We start from the raw sequence: 21,240 nt of genomic DNA, 5'->3' as shown, positions 1-21,240 counted from the left end.
TGGGGAGGAGAATGAGCATCAAGACCTTTCCCTCCCCCCCCCCCCCCTCCTCCACAAACAACACTTTGCTCAAAAGCCTTTAAGCTCTTACAAATTTACGGGTCATATATGAACATCCAATCGCTTGTTGAAAGCTCCTTACCTAAAGACTGGAAAGTTGCACCAACATCCAGGAACAGCAGTAATCCGCTGAATTACAGACCCATATCTCTAACGTTAGTTTGCAGTAGGATTTTGGAACATAAACTGTGTTCGAACACTGTGAGAAACTATTTACTGAGAACCAGCCAAGTAGATTCAAAAACCCAACTAGTTCTTCACTCTCGCAAAGTGATGAGTGTTATTGACAAGGGATGTCAAATTGATTCCATATTTTTAGGTTTCCAGAAGGCTTTTAAAATCGCACCTCACAAGCGACTTCAAATAAAATTGCCTGCCTAAGGCCTACCGTCTCAGTTGTGCGATTGGATTCGTCATACCCTTTCAGAAAGGTCACAATCCGTAATAATTGACGGAAAGTCATCGAGTAATAAGATCTGACGTTCCCCAGGGAGATGTGTGGGTCCTCTGCTGTTCCTAATGTACATAAACTGTTTATGAGACAATCTGAGTAGCATACTTAGATTGTTGGCAGATATTGCTGCCATTTATCGCCTTACAAAGTCATCATATCAAAACGAATTGCAAAACGAACCAGAAAAGATATCTGTAGGGTGCGAAAAGGGGCAATTGATTCTAAATCATGAATAGTATGAAGTCGTCCCCATGATTACTTTTTAAATGCACTAAATTTCGATTACGTGACAAATCACACACATCTGAAGGTTGCAAGTTCCACTAAATACTTAGGGATCACAATAAGAATAACTTAATTCTTAACAATCACATAGATAATATTGTCAGTAAAGCAAACTAAAGTCTACGATTTATTGGCAGAAAATGCAACAGATCTACTGAAGAAACAGCCTACACTATGCTTTACGTCATCTTCTGGAGCGTTGCTGTGTAGTGTGGGTTCCGCATCAAATAAGATCGATGGAGGTCGTCAAAAAAGTTCAAAGAAGAGCAACTCGTTTTGTAATGTCGCGAAATAGGGGAGAGAGGGCCACTGATACGATATGTGAATTGGGATGGCAATCGTTGAAACAAAGACGTTTTTCGCAGAGGCAGGGTCCTATTGAGCCGCGGCAGCTTATTGGGCGATATCGACCTTGGTAGACGCGATATCGACCTTGGTATACGCCTCTGTTTTGACCGTAGGGATCTGAAACGGAGGGACCGCGGCAAACGGGGGGTTTGGTTGTCTTTGGTCATGGCAGTATGGGCTGTGGAGTTAAATCAAAAACCAGTTTTCTGGCGGCGTCCGGTCTTTCGGTGCAATAGGAAAAAAGGCTCTCAACATCGCGGCCTAAAAGAACCTTGTATTCATAGTTTGGCATCTTCGAGGCACACTGAGTTTGTTACGAGGGAAGTAACGGGCTGTTAGAGGTATGCTCGTCATGACGGACGGGCGTTTTCTCCCGCTGTGTTCAGTTTGTGGCTATTCTCGTCTCCATGGTAGTAGATTGCAGTGGTTAAGAGAATGAGTTGACATTAAGATCTGTTAAATTTTGTTTCTGTGAGACTTTAAAGTTGTGTACTGGAACTTTTGCTCCGATATGCCATGTGTATCTTATTGGATTATTTTACTGGTCTGCAGTTGGTGTCACGTGTTCCTGAAAGGAGGAGGCCACTATGCTAAGCAGTCCTGATTGTTATTGTATTCCTACACGAACCATCTTTTTGCAGTTTGGTAACTCAGCTCGGTGTTGAAAGAAACTTCAGACTGTAATTCTCGTCCACGTCTGAGGCATGAGTCCCGAAGTAATGTCGTAAATTCTGGCCTGTACACAATTATTTTAATGGGATGAATTTTCATATTCGGTTTGGCTTTGGCTTGCCATGTCAGCACTAAATTATGTAACCCGACTAATGTGGACTTGTTGGCTAATACAGGCCTCAAATTAAAATTATTCTGGTTTTTTTTGTGGCTAAACGAAATGTGTTTGTTGTAATACAGTGACTCATGTAGTAACCAGTCTGTTTCAGCATATACTGTATACCGGCATCTCAAGGTGTACACTTGATTATGAGATGCTGAGCCGGTTGTAGAAGCGTTTCTACACCTCCACCAAATACATGTGAGATAAAAGTTCAATATTTTAGTTGTAATTTCGTTTTAAGGCTTCAAGTTTAAATTTTTTTTAAATATTCCTTACTGTTTGTAGGCCCTGCTGAGGCTGTTAGATTATTTTCTATTTAAAGGAGACAATTCACAACCTCTTGAAGTGCTTGGCTCTAGGATATGCATTTGTGAGGGGGTCAATTTGTAGTGTCTTTACAGTAGTCCACATCTTAAGGTAACATTCAGTACTGCAGGAACGTGTCACTGAGATTTCTGTAAGGGGATCGTTGGAGACGGGAATGGAAGCAGCCCACTCAACGCGAGGCTGCCGGACAAGCAGGACCTGCTGGAGTGCTGTCCTTGTGTGCTGAAGAACGGTCGCTGTCTCTGCTCTCCTACCGCGGCGCTCTGCATTGGCCGAGGCGGAGCTCCGTATATTTTGGACAAGTTAAGTTATCGTGATATGGACACACAAGTTTTCTAAGCACTTCATGAGTGTAAACTGTTTAAATGGGTCCTTTGCCATTCTTATTATCAGTCTATCATGGCTAAGTTCATTTTTAGTAAATTAATATGTCTTTAAAAGTATATCTGGGTGTTTCCTCTATGGTAGGGGAGTTTAACTTAATTCCTTATTGATTAAAATCAAACCGAAAGTTTCTGTTTTTGAGGGTTTGTTAAAGGACGGCTTATTTCCGGTATTATTTGAAAGTTTTAAAATTTGTGCTGTGCATTATTGGGTACTGTGTATTGATGTCATCCAGGAACATTTACATATTGATAATCCATCAGTTCTAAGTTATTGCTCCTGTTAAAATTGTTAATCATAGGTATCGTAAATGCTTATAATTTTTAGGTAACTTATTACTTAAGTAATTGTTTTATTACAGCGTGTTTCTTACCTTACATTAAATTTTATGATAAAGTCTATGTAGTTGCAATGATGATTGGTTCACAAATTATGTGTATGTATTAAACCAGTGAATGAAGCATCTGAAATCCCTTAGGACCAGTCCTTCCTGTAAAGTCCTGTGGCCATATAAGAGGCAGTAATTTCCCATTACGCATCTCACGAAATTTCAATCACCTACTTTATCTTCAGAGTGTGAAAATGTTTTGTTGGCGCCCACCTCTATAGGGAGGAATGATCTCATCATAATAAAATAAGATAAAATAGAGTTTGCATAGAAAGATTCAAATGTTCGTTTTTGCCGCACGCTGTTCGAGAGAGGAGCTTTAGAGAAACAGCTTGAAGATGTTTCGATGAAATCTCTGTCAGGCACTTAATTGTGCTTAATTCAGAACTGTCTTATTTCAGAAAACTGATTAGCCTATTATACGCTTTGCTTTGATTGAATCATGAAAATACTTTTTTGGTACAAAATGGCTCTGAGCATTATGCGACTTAACTTCTAAGGTCATCAGTAGCCTAGAACTTAGAACTACTTAAACCTAACGGACCTAAGGACATCACACACATCCATGCCCGAGGCAGGATTCGAACTAATTTTTTGGCTGTTTTAACTAAATTGAAAGCGGTTCATTTCTGGATGCAATGATACAGCGCCATCAGCGTTCTATCGTCAGCTGTTTATCACTAAAAGTGGAGCCGGCAAAATATTTTTCTGTTTGAGGATATTAATTTACTTATTCAGTCACATATCAACAAACGTGACGGCAACCAATATTGACTTTTGACCTGTAAGTTCATTCTTTCAAATGAAATTAAATATACAATAAATAATTTACAAGGAAATTTTAAAACAAAATGAGAATTCTCATTACTAATCAGATGTGGAAATTTAAGCATTTTTATCTCATCGCTGTTGGAGTAGATTCTTTCAATGCATACTTTTGAAATCCCATTCTCCTGGAAGTTAAGTGTGGCATGAAAGGAACCACATCAGCATGTACTACTTTGAATAAATGCTTTTAAAAGGATATACTTTCTGCCAAGTGAGATTTTCACTCTGCAGCGGAGGATGCGCTGATATGAAACTTCCTGGCAGATTAAAACTGTGTGCCGAACCGAGACTTGAACTCAGGACCTTTGCAAAGGTCCTGAGCTCGAGTCTCGGTCCAGCACACTGTTTTAATCTGCCAGGAAGTTTGATATACTTTCTGAATTGCAGCTTATTACAAGTTATATTACACTTATGTACTAAATACTAATGTAGAATATTAATTGTTATACTAAAATATTTTGTATGTTTTATTGTGATTATTAGTACAATTCTAAACGTCTGTGGCAGGTTAAAAATGGAAGTGGCAGGAAGCTAGATTTGGTAGTGTGGTGGTGGTTGTGATGAAGAAAGAAAACATTGTGGCCACCCACCCAAAACCAACTCTGAACCCTCTCATGTCCCAAAGAACAGACACTATTGATGACCTGCAGCCGTTTAGAACGAAATTAGAATTATATTAATACCTTAAGCTGCTAACGGGTGTTGATATATATCAACGGCGACAGGTGAAAATGTGTGCCACCACTGGGACTCGACCGCGGGATCTCCTGCTTACATGGCAGACGCTCTGTCCAGCTGAGCCACCGAGAGCACAGAGGATAGCGAGACTGCAGGGACTATCTCGCGCACACCTCCCGCGAGACCCACACTCTCACCTTGTATATACACGCACTACATTCGTAGTGTCCCACCCCAACACACTCATTACTCGTGGAAGACATTCTTCCCAAGTCCCGTAAGAGTTCGGACAATACGTGTGCATCCGCACAGAAGAAGCAGGTCATGGGTGGTGTTGCCAGAACTATATACTTATATGGATATGGTGTCTGTTCTTTCGGACATGTCATCCTCATCATCGGCCTCAAATTGCCCAATGTGGCGCCGACTGAAATAAGACTTGCACTTGGCGGCTGAAACCGAATGGGACATCCCCCTCAACGAAGCAATACGATCATTTCATTTTCTTACCAAATAATTTAGCAAACGACGGAGCTGATTCCCCATGGTACACAAAACAGGTCGGAACACTGCTGCAGAAACAACGAGAAAAGCATTCCAAATTTAAACGAAAGCAAAAACCCGAAGATTGTCCATCTTTTACAGAAGCTCGAAATTTAACGGGGGTTCAATGCGAGGCTTGAATTATCCTAAGCGTAATGAAAAGAGTGAGGGCATCCACATAAGTGCCGAAAGGAATCGGTTAAACTTCGGTTACACGATAAAGCAATCAAATCTGAAGGTGCTAAGTTCAACTAAATACTTAGGAATTACAATTACGAACAACTTAAAATGGAAAGAACATATAGAAAATATTGTGGAGAAGGCGAACCAAGGCTGTGTTTCATTGGATGAGCATTGAGAAGATGCAGAAGATCTGCTAAAGTGACCTCATACACTAAGCTTGTCCATCCTCTTTTAGAGTACCGTTGAGAGTTGTGGGATGCTTGACAGATAGGATTAACGGAGTACATCGAGAAAGCTCAAAGAAGGGCAGCACGTTTTGTGTTATCGAGAAATAGGAAAGATAGTGTCACAGACATGATAAAGGATTTTGCCCGAGCGGAGAAAATCTCCGACCTGGCCGGGAATCGAACCCGGGCCCAGTGCATGTGACGCAAGCGCGTTACCATTTTTTTTTCAGCTAAGCAGGCAGACAATTTATTTAGTATAAATCTTTTATTTGCTGTCGATACAATTTCTTTGAATTCAAGCCACATCTGGTCTCCTCATACATAATTTGGAAGGAGAGAGGACTGCCTCTCAGGAAACCGTCAAGTGAACTTTTTAAAAGATTTTTTTCGTTTATTTGGGCAGAATTAGGGAGTTACGGTATTCAGTCTCGCTACGACAATCTTGAGTTCACTAATCCTTGTATCCGTTTTGACTCTCGTTATTAACTCAGGGTTATTTGTTGCTAAGAGGTTAAGTGTGTTTTCATAACCGTTTACTATTCAACTGGGCTCATGAGCTAACTGCTCGAAATAATTTTCAGAGAATACATTTAGCACAATTTCGGATGATGTTTTATGCATACCTCCGGATTTAAACATGTATTTATGCCAATGTATCGAGGGTAAATTAAAGACACTCCCATCTACGATTGTATGAATTGAGTATGTGTTTGAAATTAGACTCAAGTTATCTTTTAACCTTTCAGCAGCTGTACCATCTGAGTTGGTTGGTCAGTAAAAGGATCCAGTTGTTATTTTATTCCGGTTTGCCAAGAATGACCTCCACCCATACTAACGCATAGGAACTATCTACCCAATTTCGCTACAAGATAAACTGCCTCTAACAGTAATCACCACGTCACTATCCTTTCTTAACACTGTTAGGTCCTCCGCAAAAATTTCGGCTGAACTTATTTTCAGCTTTCGACAGCCTATAACTATTTGAGCATCAGTGGTTTCTACTAGTGCTTGGATCTCAGTTACTTTCCCAGCACAGGTACGACAATATACAGTTGTTGTACCAATGATTCCTAGACCTACGTTCTTCCTGTGTACAACTTGCACCCTCTGAGATGAAGCGCTTTTCATATTTCCCCAGGACACTCTAACCTAAAATACCACCCAGTTCAAACCATACAGCAGCCACTACCCATTTAGAAGCCTCCTTCATGTAATGGACTCCTGACATGCTTAGCAGAACCAGAAATCCCACCACCCGATGGCGAAAATTGAGGAATCTGCAGCCTACAAGGTCACAGAATCATCTGAGCCTCTGAATCAGATCCTCCACTCAGATGTGTACCAGAGGCCTACAGTCAGTCCTGTCGACTACACTACAAATAGTGATGTCAGTTTTCATCTTTACCACTTTTGATAGCCACTCGAAACCAAAGAGAATCTCTTCGCACCCAAAGCGACACACACGTTCAGTGGTATGAGCCCAAAATTTCCATTCCCACTATTTCAAATGGCTTCAGTGCCTCCAGTAATCCTGGCAGTAGTACTCATTGATAACTATGATCAATACACTATGCACATGGTATATAATTCTTCACTTATTGATCAATGTCTTGCCTCCTTCTCCTTCACCAATATTGCTCAGCTATTCGAGAATTAACTTTCGTTTGCCCTCCATGGCTTACTAGTACATGCTTCCCTCATCATCTTATTCTTCAAAGCTGCAGGCACCCCAACAAATGGCCTGTATTTTTCCATCCTGCACAATTGCCCCTTCTGTTTTGTGAACTTCAGCTGTGTGCTAAATAACTGGTAGCCTGTGTCAGCACTTTGCATTTCTTGGCACTCAACTAGGGTCCTGACAATTTCTCATCCAACCTCAGTCATTCTGCTGATGCCTTCAGCATTGATACATTTCCTGCCTGTTTTGTGTACTATCCCATAATCGAATTCACTCAACTTTATTTCCCCTTTGGATTAACCAGCTTGAAGGATTTTTCAGTAACCACTTTGATGTCACATGGTCCACTATAACTTTGAATTTCCTGCCATAAAGTAACAATGGAAAATACTATAAATGACAGTCAACGTATCTCTCTCCATGTCTGAGAAATGATACTCAGTTTTGTTCAACTGCCTTGATGCATATTCTACTGGATGTTCCTCTTATCTATATCCTTATTTATAAAACACCCAGCCATCTGATTTCTTGTATTACAGGATGGGATAAATTCCTGCTCATAGATAGGCAAACATTAACACCAGACTCATTGTCGACACCTCTTTCAATTTCTCAAATGCTGTCTCATGGTTGGTTTATCACTGTAATTTCGTACCTTTCTTCAGCAATAAGTTAATTGTCTAGAAGTTTCAGCAAACCCTTTGAAGAATTTTCTGTAGTGATTAAGGAGTCCTAAGACTATTGAACTTTTTTCCCTATTTCTGCAGTAAGCAGTCATTGACAGCACAGATCAACCTTGGATCAATCACCTTGGCTCAGTCTTTACATCATCTTGGCTAATCACATGAACCAGATAGTTATATCTAATTTCCTGATTCTGTGCCTCAAGAAATGTCGAATCCTGTTGAAAATGTGAAAGTGCGCAGCCAGCGATAACATACCACATGTTATTGCAAGAGTGTTGCGCTCTTTGGAAAACAAGGACTGCTTAATCCTTGTAATTTTCATTTTAACGAGAGAGCTGTAATGAATTGGGACCAGCACAAACAGAGATTTTGTGGAGATACTGGATTGCCAATTGCCAGACTATATTATTGTTGGTGGACATGTTGATAAATTTGTAATTGACACAGTTACGTCTGATTGTGAACCATATTTGAACTGTGATTGTACCTAAAAATTGTTAGTGATTGTTACGACAGATTTTTTTAAAATATTGTATGGTATTAAGTTGCAGGCACATTGCAATTCCCTAAACCTCAGTCTCTGTATTTAAAGATTTATTTCTAAGCAAGTTGTGGCTATGTGTGGAAGCTGACGGGTCAAACAGAGCTTTCTTGCATCATTCTCTTTGCCTTTGAGCAAACCATTTGATGACAGCTCTCTTGGACTCAATTAAATATCATGAACACAAATGGAAAAACTGTGGTGATCTAAAAGTCATTGCCATACTCTTAGGAATGCAACTGGGTTACACAAAGCATTGCTGCTTCTTATGTATTTGGGACAGTAGAGATAGGAAATTGCATTATGTTAAAGAAGACTGGCCTGCAAGAAATCTTCACCCTAGCGAGAAAAATGTCGTTACCAAGCCTCTTGTGGACCCAAAAGACGTTCTTCTTCCACTCCTGCATATCAAGCTGGGTTTGATGAAAAACTTTGTCAAAGCTATGAACCGAGAAGGACGGGCCTTTAAGTACATAAGAGAGAAATTTTCGAAATTAAGCGATGCAAAAGTCAAGGAAGGCATTTTTGTCGGACCACAAATAAGAGAACTTGTAAAGGATCCTGCATTTGACCAAGTTTTGGAGGGGAAAGAAAAGGAAACTTGAGAAGCCTTCAAGGATGTTGTTCATGGATTTTTAGGCAACAAAAGATATGACAAATACAAGCATTTGGTGACAGTGCTTCTGCAAAAATACCGTAACCTTGGATGCAACATGTCCCTTAAGATCCATTTTCTCCACTCTCACCTAGACTTTTTCCCTCCTAGTTGTGGAGCTGTTAGTGATGAACATGGTGAGAGATTCCATCAGGACATTTCTGTTATGGAGCAAAGATACCAGGGCCGTTGGAATGAAGTAATGCTTGCGGATTACTGTTGGTCTTTGTGTAGGGATTCTGCGCAACTCCATTACAAGGGGCAAGCTAAAAGACGACGAAGTCAATAGGCCACCACATGATTCTCTTCAAACACGACCATCTGCGAAGTATTTTTCCAGAAATTTAGAACTCTTAGCATGTAATTACCAGTTAAAAAAATCAAATGCACTTCCATTGTTGTTAGCATGTATGTAATTAAAATGTATCCTTTTCTCTCAGTCCGTTAATATGTAATACTTCCACCTTGTGTGTATCACAGAAACTAGAGCTAATACAAATTTCTCTTTGTCATATTCGTTATTCTCAACCAAAAATTAATAGGAATTGCCTGATGAAGTGCTCGAGACATTCAAAAAATATTTTTTGTTGCCCGGTGTTAAATGCGCAGTTAATTATTAGCATCAGATTATATATTATCATGGATTTCAGCTAATGGTTTTCTTAACAAATGATGATGTCTCAGTCAACCTCGTGACTCTGCTATAACTTGAGTTTGTACTCCACCTTTTTCTTTATTATCTTCCTCATCAAATTCATCATTTTAGTTTCTTCTTCTTCTCCAATGTCTCCATCGCCTTCTCTGCTTTCTGCTTTCACAAATGCCGAAGACAGTAGTTCCTTAACCACTTGGAAAATAGGTTACAGTTCGAGTTGGTATGAGTTTAAGAATGCATCGACACTGAGGTCGTTAGAATTGTATCACAATACACGTGATATAACAGTGGTGTATTGAACCATCCACAGCCATTCTGAATTAACCATTCTGGCATTATCGGCAATTAGGTCAGGGCCATTATAGCAATCTACCCTTCCTGAATTATAAATCACTGTCTTAACTGCCTCTGTTTGCCATGACCAGTTCGATTTGATAAGTACAGGATCTGGTGTTTCCATCTCGCAAAGACAGGAATACACCACATTACCATTGACTGTTTTGGTGTTAGTGTTTCTAATGGTTTTACTGCTTTTCATTATTTTCTGTTTTAGTTTGATGACCGAGCTAGTAATCTGCAAATGCACATAACAGAATCTGTATCAGCAGGTAGAATCTCTTTCACATTTGCTGTTTGCTATGAAAGGTTTTCATGTTTACGGAAGCCAATGTGTGAGCATTTTAACGCTGCAGCAAGAGTGGCAGAAATTATGAGTCGACTGCGACTTACAGCAGTGCAGTGCAGGGTACATGCCAGTTGGTTAGTTACTAGTTCCATAGACCACATTCACAATAAACGTTTTGGTGTGGAACTTGTCAACTGAATAAACATAGAAACTATAGTATGACTGGCTTCGAGACACAAATCATGACAGGCAGCTAAATATTGAACTAGGCTTCTATCAGGAAGCTAGGGATTGCCCTAGCATTAGACAACCAATCCGTCCGCTGTGATCGAATGAATGAATGAACAGAGCTGATGGAGATGGAATTTTGCTTTTGTATTAAAAGGCAAAAGAACAGCATCTATTCTAATTTCGCTGACAGTCACGTAACATGAAGATTATTTCACAGAGTGCTGATTCAGTAACTTATATGTTTCATACAGGAATTTTTGACAAATGTCTGGAAAACTTACCTGGTTATAATTAATTTATAAAAATCTGATTGAGTGTATGTGCATCTGCGATACCTCATTTTCAATAAGGGGGATGAGGTAATAGGTGCCTCTAGAATTTGAATCAAAAACACCAGCAAAATCTGGGAATGAGATGAAATGGCAATTTTTCTGTAGGTAAATCGTGTTGCAGGCTATTTCATGGGAATCTGCAGGCAAGCTGCACCTGAGTACTTGCTGATTTCAGAGTCAGTATTGTGTGCTGTCTTAACACATCTTCGCTGTTCAAATGCAGTAACAGGTAGCCTGTAAAATACGCCAGTGGCAGTATGTGAATTTACCACTGCTCACAAAAATCCACAGTTGAGAGGACCTAAGCAGTAGGATTTCCAGGGCATGCCTCATTCCCAGAGTTTCTGTACTGTACAGAGAAGAAGAGCCTAACATCTCTACAGCAGCGCTAGACATACGTTATCAACACTTCCAAGGCAGTCAACCAAGAAGTTTTATGATAATGAAAATGGATCAGAAGCTGAGAGACACACACACCTGATGGATCCAGTGAAAGTGACAGTGACCTAGTGCGGATGTGGGAGCTATGGGAAAGGAAACTGTGGCCACAGCGAGCTGAATTGAGTCATGAGTGCATTCCACTACAGATATTCCACGAGGCTATTAAACCATCTGAAATGATTGGGATGGGCATCTTAGGACATTTTTTGAAAGCGCCAGCAGATCTCTGTATGGACAACCACATGAGTGCTAAAAGCAATCCATAAAATTTCGGTTATGTGATAAATCACACAAAACTAGAGGCTTTCAATTCAACTAAATAACTAAGAATTACAATTATCTGCAACTTAAGTTGGAATTATCACAAAGATACTGATGAGAGGAAGGCAAAGCAATAACTGTGTTTTATTGGCAGAACACTTGGAAGTTGCAACAGGTCTACTAAAGAGACTGTCTGCAGTACACTTGTGCGTCCTCTGCTGGAGCATTGTTGTATTGTATGGGATCCTTATTAGATAGTATTGACAGAGGTCATGAAGAAAGTTCAAAGAAGTTCGGTTTGTACCGTACTATAACGAAATATGGGAGAGAGTGTCACAAATATAACCAAATATGAGAGAGTGTCAGAAAACGATATGTAAGTTGAGGTGACAATCATTAAAACAAAGGCTTCTTTCATTGTGGCGAGATCTTTTCACCGACTTTGGATTTCAAATTTTCTCCACTGAATTCGAAGATATTTTGTTGATATCCACCTAAATAGGGAGAAATGACCATTATAATAAAATAAGAGAAATCAGAGCTCGCACAGAAAGATTTAAGTGTTCATTCTTCCTGTGACCTGTTAGAGAGTGGAGGGTTAGACAGAGTGAAAATCGTCTGATAAACCTTCTGCCATGAAATTAGGTGTGACTTTCAGAGTACTCATGTACATGTAGATACAACTGTAAATGGGCTGTTTGTGTTCCGGTACATTACAGAGTCGCAGTTCTTTTCAGCAAAACACTGCACTAGTCTGGGAGTGGTGTGAAGGGGTTCTCAATTGCGAATAAACTGGAAGTGATCCAAACAAATGGCTCTGAGTGCTATGGGACTTAACATCTATGGCCAGCAGTCCCATAGAACTTATAACTACTTAAACCTAACTAACCTAAGGATATCACACAACACCCAGCCATCACGAGGCAGAGAAAATCCCTGACCCCGCCGGGAATCGAACCCGGGAACCCGGGCGTGGGAAGCGAGAACGCTACCGCACGACCACGAGCTGCGGGCGAAGTGATCCAGTTCCAGCATTTACCTGACAACCAAGGGAAACATCCCGAAAACCTTGACCAGGCTGCGTGATTGGGGCTGTTTGAAATTGTTTCTGGAACAGTTTTATCTGTTGTCCCAGACAAATATTAAATGTTTTGTGTGTTGCTTACTACGGGTGTCGATCCGCAATGTATGTGAGAAATTTCGTTGGTATATGTGAAATCCTACTGACAAAACTGCTACGCTTTTTAACTATATTGTGTTTTATGAGAGTAAATGAATCCTATAACTATGATCATTTGACAGCTTTAAGGAATGTCTCATTCTAAAATCTTAAAAAACAGCCATAATTTAAAGCAACTCCGTATTTTGGAACACGTATTATGTTCGAGTATAATGACTTTTCTGGAGACTAGAAATCTACTCTGTAGGAATCAGCAGGGGATTCGAAAAAGATGGTCGTATGAAACCCAGCTCGCGCTATTCGTCCACGAGATTCAGAGGGCCATAGACACGGGTTCACAGGTAGATGCCGTGTTTCTTGACTTCCGCAAGGCATTCGATACAGTTCCCCACAGTCGTTTAATGAACAAAGTAAGGGCATATGGACTATCAGACCAATTGTGTGATTGGATTGAAGAGTTCCTAGATAACAGAACGCAGCATGTCATTCTCAATGGAGAGAAGTCTTCCGAAGTTAAGAGTGATTTCATGTGTGCCGCAGGGGAGTGTCATAGGACCGTTGCTGTTCACAATATACATAAATGACCTTTTGGATGACATCGGAAGTTCACTGAGGCTTTTTGCAGACGATGCTGTGGTGTATCGAGAGGTTGTAACAATGGGAAATTGTACTGAAATGCAGGAGGATCTGCAACGAATTGACGCATGGTGCAGGGAATGGCAATTCAATCTCATTGTAGACAAGTGTAAAGTGCTGCGAATACATAGAAAGATAGATCCCTTATCATTTAGCTACAAAATAGCAGGTCAGCAAATGGAAGCAGTTAATTCCATAAATTATCTGGGAGTACGCATTAGGAGTGATTTAAAATGGAATTATCATATAAAGTTGATCGTCGGTAAAGCAGATGCCAGACTGAGATTAATTGGAAGAATCCTAAGGAAATGCAAACCGAAAACAAAGGAAGGAGGTTACAGTACGCTTGTTCGCCCACTGCTTGAATACTGCTAAACAGCGTGGGATCCGTACCAGATAGGGTTGATAGAAGAGATAGAGAAGATCCAACGGAGAGCAGCGCGCTTCGTTACAGGATCATTTAGCAATCGCGAAAGCGTTACGGAGGTGATAGATAAACTCCAGTGGAAGACTCTGCAGGAGAGACGCTCAGTAGCTCGGTACGGGCTTTTGTTAAAGTTTCGAGAACATACCTTCACCGAAGAGTCAAGCAGTATATTGCTCCCTCCTACGTATATCTCGCGAAGAGACCATGATGATAAAATCAGAGAGATTAGAGCCCACACAGAGGCATACCGACAATCCTTTTTCCACGAACAATACGAGACTGGAATAGAAGGGAGAACCGATAGAGGTACTCAGGGTACCCTCCGCCACACACCGTCAGGTGGCTTGCGGAGTATGGATGTAGATGTAGATGAGATGACATACTGAAGTTCAGCTAATTTACTGTCTTCATGTTCAAAAAAAATTCCTCTACTACACAAAAATTAGTCTTTTAACTGAATGAAGACAAGACATGTTAATTCCTAGATCGAAATCCATTCAGTAGCTTTTAGAGACATGGTTTTAAATCAGATAAACTTTGTAAGGCTCATTAGCCCACAAGATCATTTTGTGACACAGCTGGCTCCAAAGAAATGACAGACCGGGGAAGGCGTAGCTTCACACTGCATCTGAACTGGTCGTCTGCTCTCTGAAGCTGCATAATATATGTGTCTTACACAGGACATAATATAATAGCTGTCGACTACAATGGCATGCTCTCTCTTACTACACCAAATTTAATTGCTTGCAAAACTTATTTTTTACTAAACTATTAGCGGAAAGCTGTTGCTGATTCTCCTCCCAACATATTTAAGGTTTCTGTAGCTACGGAAAATATCAGAATAGGATGTTTTGTGTTTGATACTCAGATGAAGCACTGTACATCTGATTACAAGGTATACTCTCTGACAAGTTTGTTATTCCGGAGCATGTACGTTTATTCTAATTTTTCAGCAACATCATACAAAACACGCAAAGGGCCCTTGCAGTTTATTTTTAATGTTCGTCACCTACTGCCGTAGACGTAATCATTAATCGACTGAATTTTCCATTTCATTGTAGGACGTCGCGAAGTACACAGTTTACATGCAGTCATCTTTCAATACCGTTTGTAATACCTTTCATACTTTTTATCTTCTCCTTCACTCTACATTATGTTTGCACAGTCTCCAAGGCGACTCACTTCAGTAAAACACCATCAGATCCCAGTCTTCTATGTCTCTCAAAATAATTCCCAGTTGTAATTATATCTTGACTCAAAACCTTGCACAAATCGTTTAAGGTTTCCTAACTTAATGCTTTCCGATTCATATACTATAGGTGACGACTCTCGTAAGGCAGTTTACAGTAATTCCTTTTTAAACGAAGTCAAAGTTCCCTCTTTAATATAAATTTATTGATATTATTAATATGGCTAATTGAACCATTGCATTACATTAAATACAAAGCAATGCTTTTGCATCACACGTCACATACAGTCACAACATAAAACAACACATATACATACAAAACACAGAACAAATTTTACAGTTTCTTTCCATTTTATATCAACATAGGAAAAACACCCCAAAAGAACTGAAAACTAAACTCTGTGATCAGGCCTTGAAGGTCACCCTTTGTCATATGGCGTCATGCAGATGCAATATGGAGGGGCATGAGCCATCACACCGTTGTCCCAGTCTTTGTCGACTTTCGGACTTTGCAGACGCTACTGGTCAGTCATACGTCTCAACTGGCATCTCGAGGCCGTGTGCACCCTATCCCAGTTCTCCCATGAAGCAAAAAAATCTCTTGCCCTACTGGAGAACTGAACCCAAGCGCTCAGCATGAGAGTCAGACGCGCTGACCATTCGCCTACGGAGGCGGACACTACATTCAATAAAATGAGGAAAAAGAATAAGATATGTATGCAAAGAACATGTATATTGGTTAGGCCAAGAAAGCTTCTTTCAGAAAATTGTATTTTGCGGACTTAAGACGCTATGGAATATAAGAAGCACCTTAATTTTTAAGTAATTTTTTTACATTACATTATTAGGACTTTTATTATTAAATTGCAAAACCAGACTAAAAGAAACGTAGTTTGTAGAACCGAACTGATCTTTACTTTAAAGTCACTGAAAATCGTCATCTGTACTTTCTTCTTCTTCTTCTTCTTCTTCGTCATCATCGTTGCCCTCTTCATATATAAGAAAGTGTTCACTGCCATCGAGAGCGTTACTTGTGACGCACTTCTTGGAAGATTTAACAATAATCTCTTCTCTCACTCTAGACCATGACTGTTTTATCCACTCACATACTGGTTTGATTATGGGTCGTTTTGAACCTGCCTTCGTGGTAAATTCGTTTTGTTGGGTTTCACTTATCATCCATTTGTTCCATTCCTCTCACATGAACATTTTAAATGGTTTATTTATCTATACATCAAGAGGTTGGAAATTGGTCCATATGGTTCTAAGGACTATGGGACTTAACATCTGAGGTCATCTGTCCCCTAGTCTTAGAACTACTTAAACCTACCATCACACACATCCATGCCCGAGTCAGGATTCGAACCTGCGACCGTAGCAGCAGCGCGGTTCCGGACTGACGCGCCTAGAACAGCTCTGCCATAGCGGCCGGCCAAGAGGTTGGAATTGCGAAATAAGTCCTCCCGAAGTAACAGCAAGCTCTATATTTCCCTGTCTCATTTCTTCTTTCACAGATATTTCAAATGACTGCTGAACTCATCTAGTACAGGAAGCGAACTCTTCCTCAATATTGTCATACCAGCATTATCCATCCAACTCTCATCACATACGTGAATAATAATATCTATTGATATTTAGGAAGTTTTCGGCATGAAAATGATCATTGGACAAAGTTTAGTTTCTTCAGCACAACATGAAAGGACAAAAGTATACTGCATTTTTTCGTGTTCACTTGTTTTTATATAGTATTAGTACGTTTCATGGCAGCAGTTCTGTTACTCCACACATCAAGTGTCAGAGTAGTTTCGCCCATATTCCACACTGGAGTAATAAAGCGATGGAAAGATAATATTTTCTCTATATACTCCTGCGGCATTTTCTGATATTGTTTTGCTTGACACGCTACGTCTCTGACGCTTCATAAACCTGTAGCACCCACCAACTCCACCCTCATCGTCTATTACGTTCCGTTGTAGCGCTAGCTTATGAGCGAGTACTTGAATCATATTAATAGTAATTCCAATACCATTTTGACGCTATAGCTGAATCCATTTCAATACATCATCCCGTTTTGGCCATTCTGCATTCAGTCCTCTATTTGCACATTTAGCCTTCCTCATTTTTTTTAGTTCTTCTTTACTAGCCCTCCAATCGCAAATGGCTTTTTTTCTGTTTTTGAGGGTTAGAAAGGCCGCTGGGTTGCTCTGCTTCCATGTTCTTCTGCATATGCTCTCACGGTCAATTTATAGCCCGCATAATATGAATACCATTTATTTTTTTCCATTATTAAGAACCTAGCTGCTAACAAAAATATTGTACTATTACCGATAACACAAATCACTTTCAATTCAAGTTCACTGGCACCGCAGACTGCAATGATGCATCATAGTCTGTATGGTGTTCTGGGTTTGTTATGGGGGGGGGAGGGGGCGGAAGGGAGACAGCGTTAGCAAGCTTGTATTTTGGACGCAATTTTTCGAAAAAAAGTTCATCTTATAGTCCGTAAAATATGGTATGAGTTCTGCTGAAATGAAATACTGTTATGGAATCAGGAAGATCTTGAATGTTGGCGTCTGGAGTACAGAACTGTATAGAAGTGAAATCTGAGGCCATAAATCTGGAGAACAAGAAACTGAAATGAACGTGGAAATGAGTTTGATAAACGAGGTATGAAATGAGGAGGCACTAAACGAACAGGCGAGGAAAGGTAAAGGACAAGTTAGTGGGGCACTTTTTCAGGAGCGAAGGAACAGGTAAAATGGTGCTTGAAGGAAAAGGAAGTGGGGAAAAATATTAAAGGCAGGTGAAGTTTGGACTATGTAAAACCGACTGAAGAGGGCGAAGCGATTAGCACGAAATAGGAAAACGTGAAGGACAGCACAAACCAGTCGCGACATCGACAACAGAAAGTAGCTGTGCTGGAACAGTTTCCTAACCAATAAATGTGTCATCAAGGAGAAAAAAGATGACCCCAATGCATCTCAGTAACAGTATGGGAAAACCACTTCGTAAACCAACTGCAGAAGAACTCGCATTATCACTTCACCAGAAGTATCCTCTTAACTGGAAATGAAATAACAGACACTAAGTATGGCGAGAAACTGAAAGAAACAAACTCTGTAGGGCAACCGGTCCAGAGAAATCTCGCACGAATTCAGAAATGTTGCACACTGTGAAATTCTGAACAGCTCAATATAACAAGTGCTTAGAAGTCACGGACATTTGAGAAATATGGAGAGAATACCTACAAAATAAGAGAGACGCGAAACTCACGGGATTCCTATGGATCAATCGCGTTGGAATGTGCACCGCTACAGATAACGAACAACATCATACTTAGAAAGATCCATGAAAACAATGACGGTGATACCCTGGGAACAGGATGGCTTCATTCCTGTAACGTCAACCATCTAAGCAGTGAGACTCGTTCCCCAATTCATAAGCGAAGCCCTGTTTAAGCTCAAGGGCCACAGATACGCAGTCTTTGTTGATCTAAACATGCGTTCGACAGGGTTAACAAGAGTGGAGTATTGGAAAAACTATAAGCAATACTAGGCGCAGAAAGCCAGATCCCCAAGTTCATTCATTCATTTCTCCGAGAAAACATAATCAGAATCCACGTTAGATTAACATAGCCCGAAGGAATCCAGCAAGTGAATGGAGTACTGCAAAGAGTCCCTTTAAGTCCCACTGTATGCAGCGGACTTACTCACGACGTGATCCAAAGGTTACAATCAGAATAAATGAGAATGAGACTGCATGTCAATGGTATGAGCCTACTATCAGAAAGAAGAGAGTCCATGCAAGAAGCTATTAACAAACTGCAAGAATTACACCAGGAAAATGACCTCGGCATTAATAGGGATAAGACAAAAGCAATGATATTCGGATAAGGAGGAACCTTACCCAACAATGACTAATTCACCCTCAGGGAACAAGAACTGGAAGCAGTCAGTAGCTACATATACCTAGGTATTTCATTAAAGGTGACTGGTTATACCGATTCCAAACGCACTGAAGACAGAACACTAAGGACAATAAAGGCAGCAGTTGAGATAAAGAAACTGAGTCTACTGTTTGCAAGAACAGTCCCCAGACTATTCAACACAAAGGTTGCAGCCGTCATACTGCATATTACTTTGCAAGTCTGTATGCTCGTACTATCATGAACAGTTAGGTAAATCCCTGACCTATGCTGTATTATACGAATATTGACGACCCAGTTATTCAATTGTAAATGCCATCTGACTATAAATAATTGAAGAACTTGGTACACAGGACACTCACTTTTACTAAATAAATTAGCATAGCTTTGTTCTAGAGCATAAAACAGAAATTAATCACTCTTCAAGTCGCTACACAGAATTATGCAATGTATAAAATTTCAGCTTAGAGCCAACAGCAGTGGCATTAGGATGTTTCCTAGTAGCTTTAATTACCAAACCCACACCCACAACATTTTTAATGAAATGGCTAACCAAATCAACATGATCATGACACAGTTCAGTAATAAAATTTAACGTACTATTGACAATACGGAATGCCTCACTACCACACATTTCGTGAAATATAACACATCTGCATTCCAGAACAGAGTCCAACAACCTATCTTTCTGCATCTGTAAACCACTTTTGCACAGAATTGAATATTTATTATTACTGGGGATGAAGTAGCACCACGTGATTGAATTGTTTTATTATTCGCACACTGAATTACCATCGATGAAACAAATACGGTAGCAATTATCTATAAAATGGTGACATTCCAGCATGTAGCCATTCTGTGTTCAAAAATAAATGAAAGGCTTGCATCGGGCATAATAATTAGGAATAACATTGAATGCAGTTCATATATTGTTCTCAAAACTGTAGAGACAAATCACAGTAACCACAGGGACTCTCAGTACACATAGTATGAATTAAAGTTCTAGTAAAAACCAAGAAACTACGTGTTGCAGAGGTACGTCTACAGGAAAGACAATAAACCATATACCGGGTGATCAAAAAGTCAGTATAAATTTGAAAACTTAATAAACCACGGAATAATGTAGATAGAGAGGTAAAAATTGACACACATGCTTGGAATGACATGGGGTTTTACTAGAACCGAAAAAAAACAAAATTCACAAAATATCCGACAGATGGCGCTGGACAGCAAAACGTCAGTGACTGCGCATGACAATCGTGTATAAAAGGAGCTGTAATGAGAGAGAGAGAATAACTCCCTCCCTCCCCCCCCCCCCCCCCCCCCCGCTCCTCCTCTCTTGGCAGGTCCCCGGACTCGTACACGGTTAGTGAACATTCGCGCGCCGGAGATCAACGCCTCGTGTTCTGTGTGTGCCGTCGTTTTGTGCTTAAGTTGTTCAGTGTTATTCGTTTTGTGCACCTACGTTCACGTGTGACAATTTTCGTCTATGTATGTGTCCAAGTGTCTGAACAAATTTTATCTTGGACTCTACGCCCGTGAACGGCTCCATGTATTTTAAGAAGAGTGTGTCTCCGTTTATATGTCCACCGTATTTTTTTCTCTAAATGTCTTCATTTGTATCTTTTGTGTTTCTCTGAGGCCCAAGAGCGGCGTAGTATGCTGCTGCTGGCCTGCCTGTACACAGGTTTCAAAATAACAATAAAAAAAAGAGAGAGAGAGAGAGAATCAGATGCGCACGCAGCCGCAGCATGTTAACGCTTTTAGTGAAGCTGCATTATCAGAATGGGGAATGTGCTAGTTCAGCGTTATGATCCTATCGCCATAGGAAGGGGATTCGAACGGGTAAAAGTCCGTTAACAAATGCAGCTGTGCCGAGAATGATTTCGAAGTTCGAAGCTACGGGTTGTTTAGACGATAGACGCACCGGCATTCCATACACTACTGTTTGGTTGGCATTGAGGCGTACCGCCGGCCAGAGTGGCCGAGCGGTTCTAGGCGCTACAGTCTGGAACCGCGTGACCTCTACTGTCGCAGGTTCGAATCCTGCCTCGGCCATGGATGTGTGTGATGTCCTTAGGTTAGTAGTAGTTCTAAGTTCTATGGAACTGATGACCTCAGAAGTTAAGTCCCATAGTGCTCGGAGCCATTTGAACCATTTTTTGAGGCGTACCCTCCGATGCTATCCGTACAAAATACATCGGCATCATGAACTGTTACCTGGCGATTTAGTGAAGC

The sequence above is a fragment of the Schistocerca americana genome, chromosome 7 (assembly GCF_021461395.2).
Source record: "Schistocerca americana isolate TAMUIC-IGC-003095 chromosome 7, iqSchAmer2.1, whole genome shotgun sequence".
Classification (NCBI taxonomy): Eukaryota; Metazoa; Arthropoda; class Insecta; order Orthoptera; family Acrididae; genus Schistocerca; species Schistocerca americana.
Note: the sequence above shows the minus strand (reverse complement) of the source record.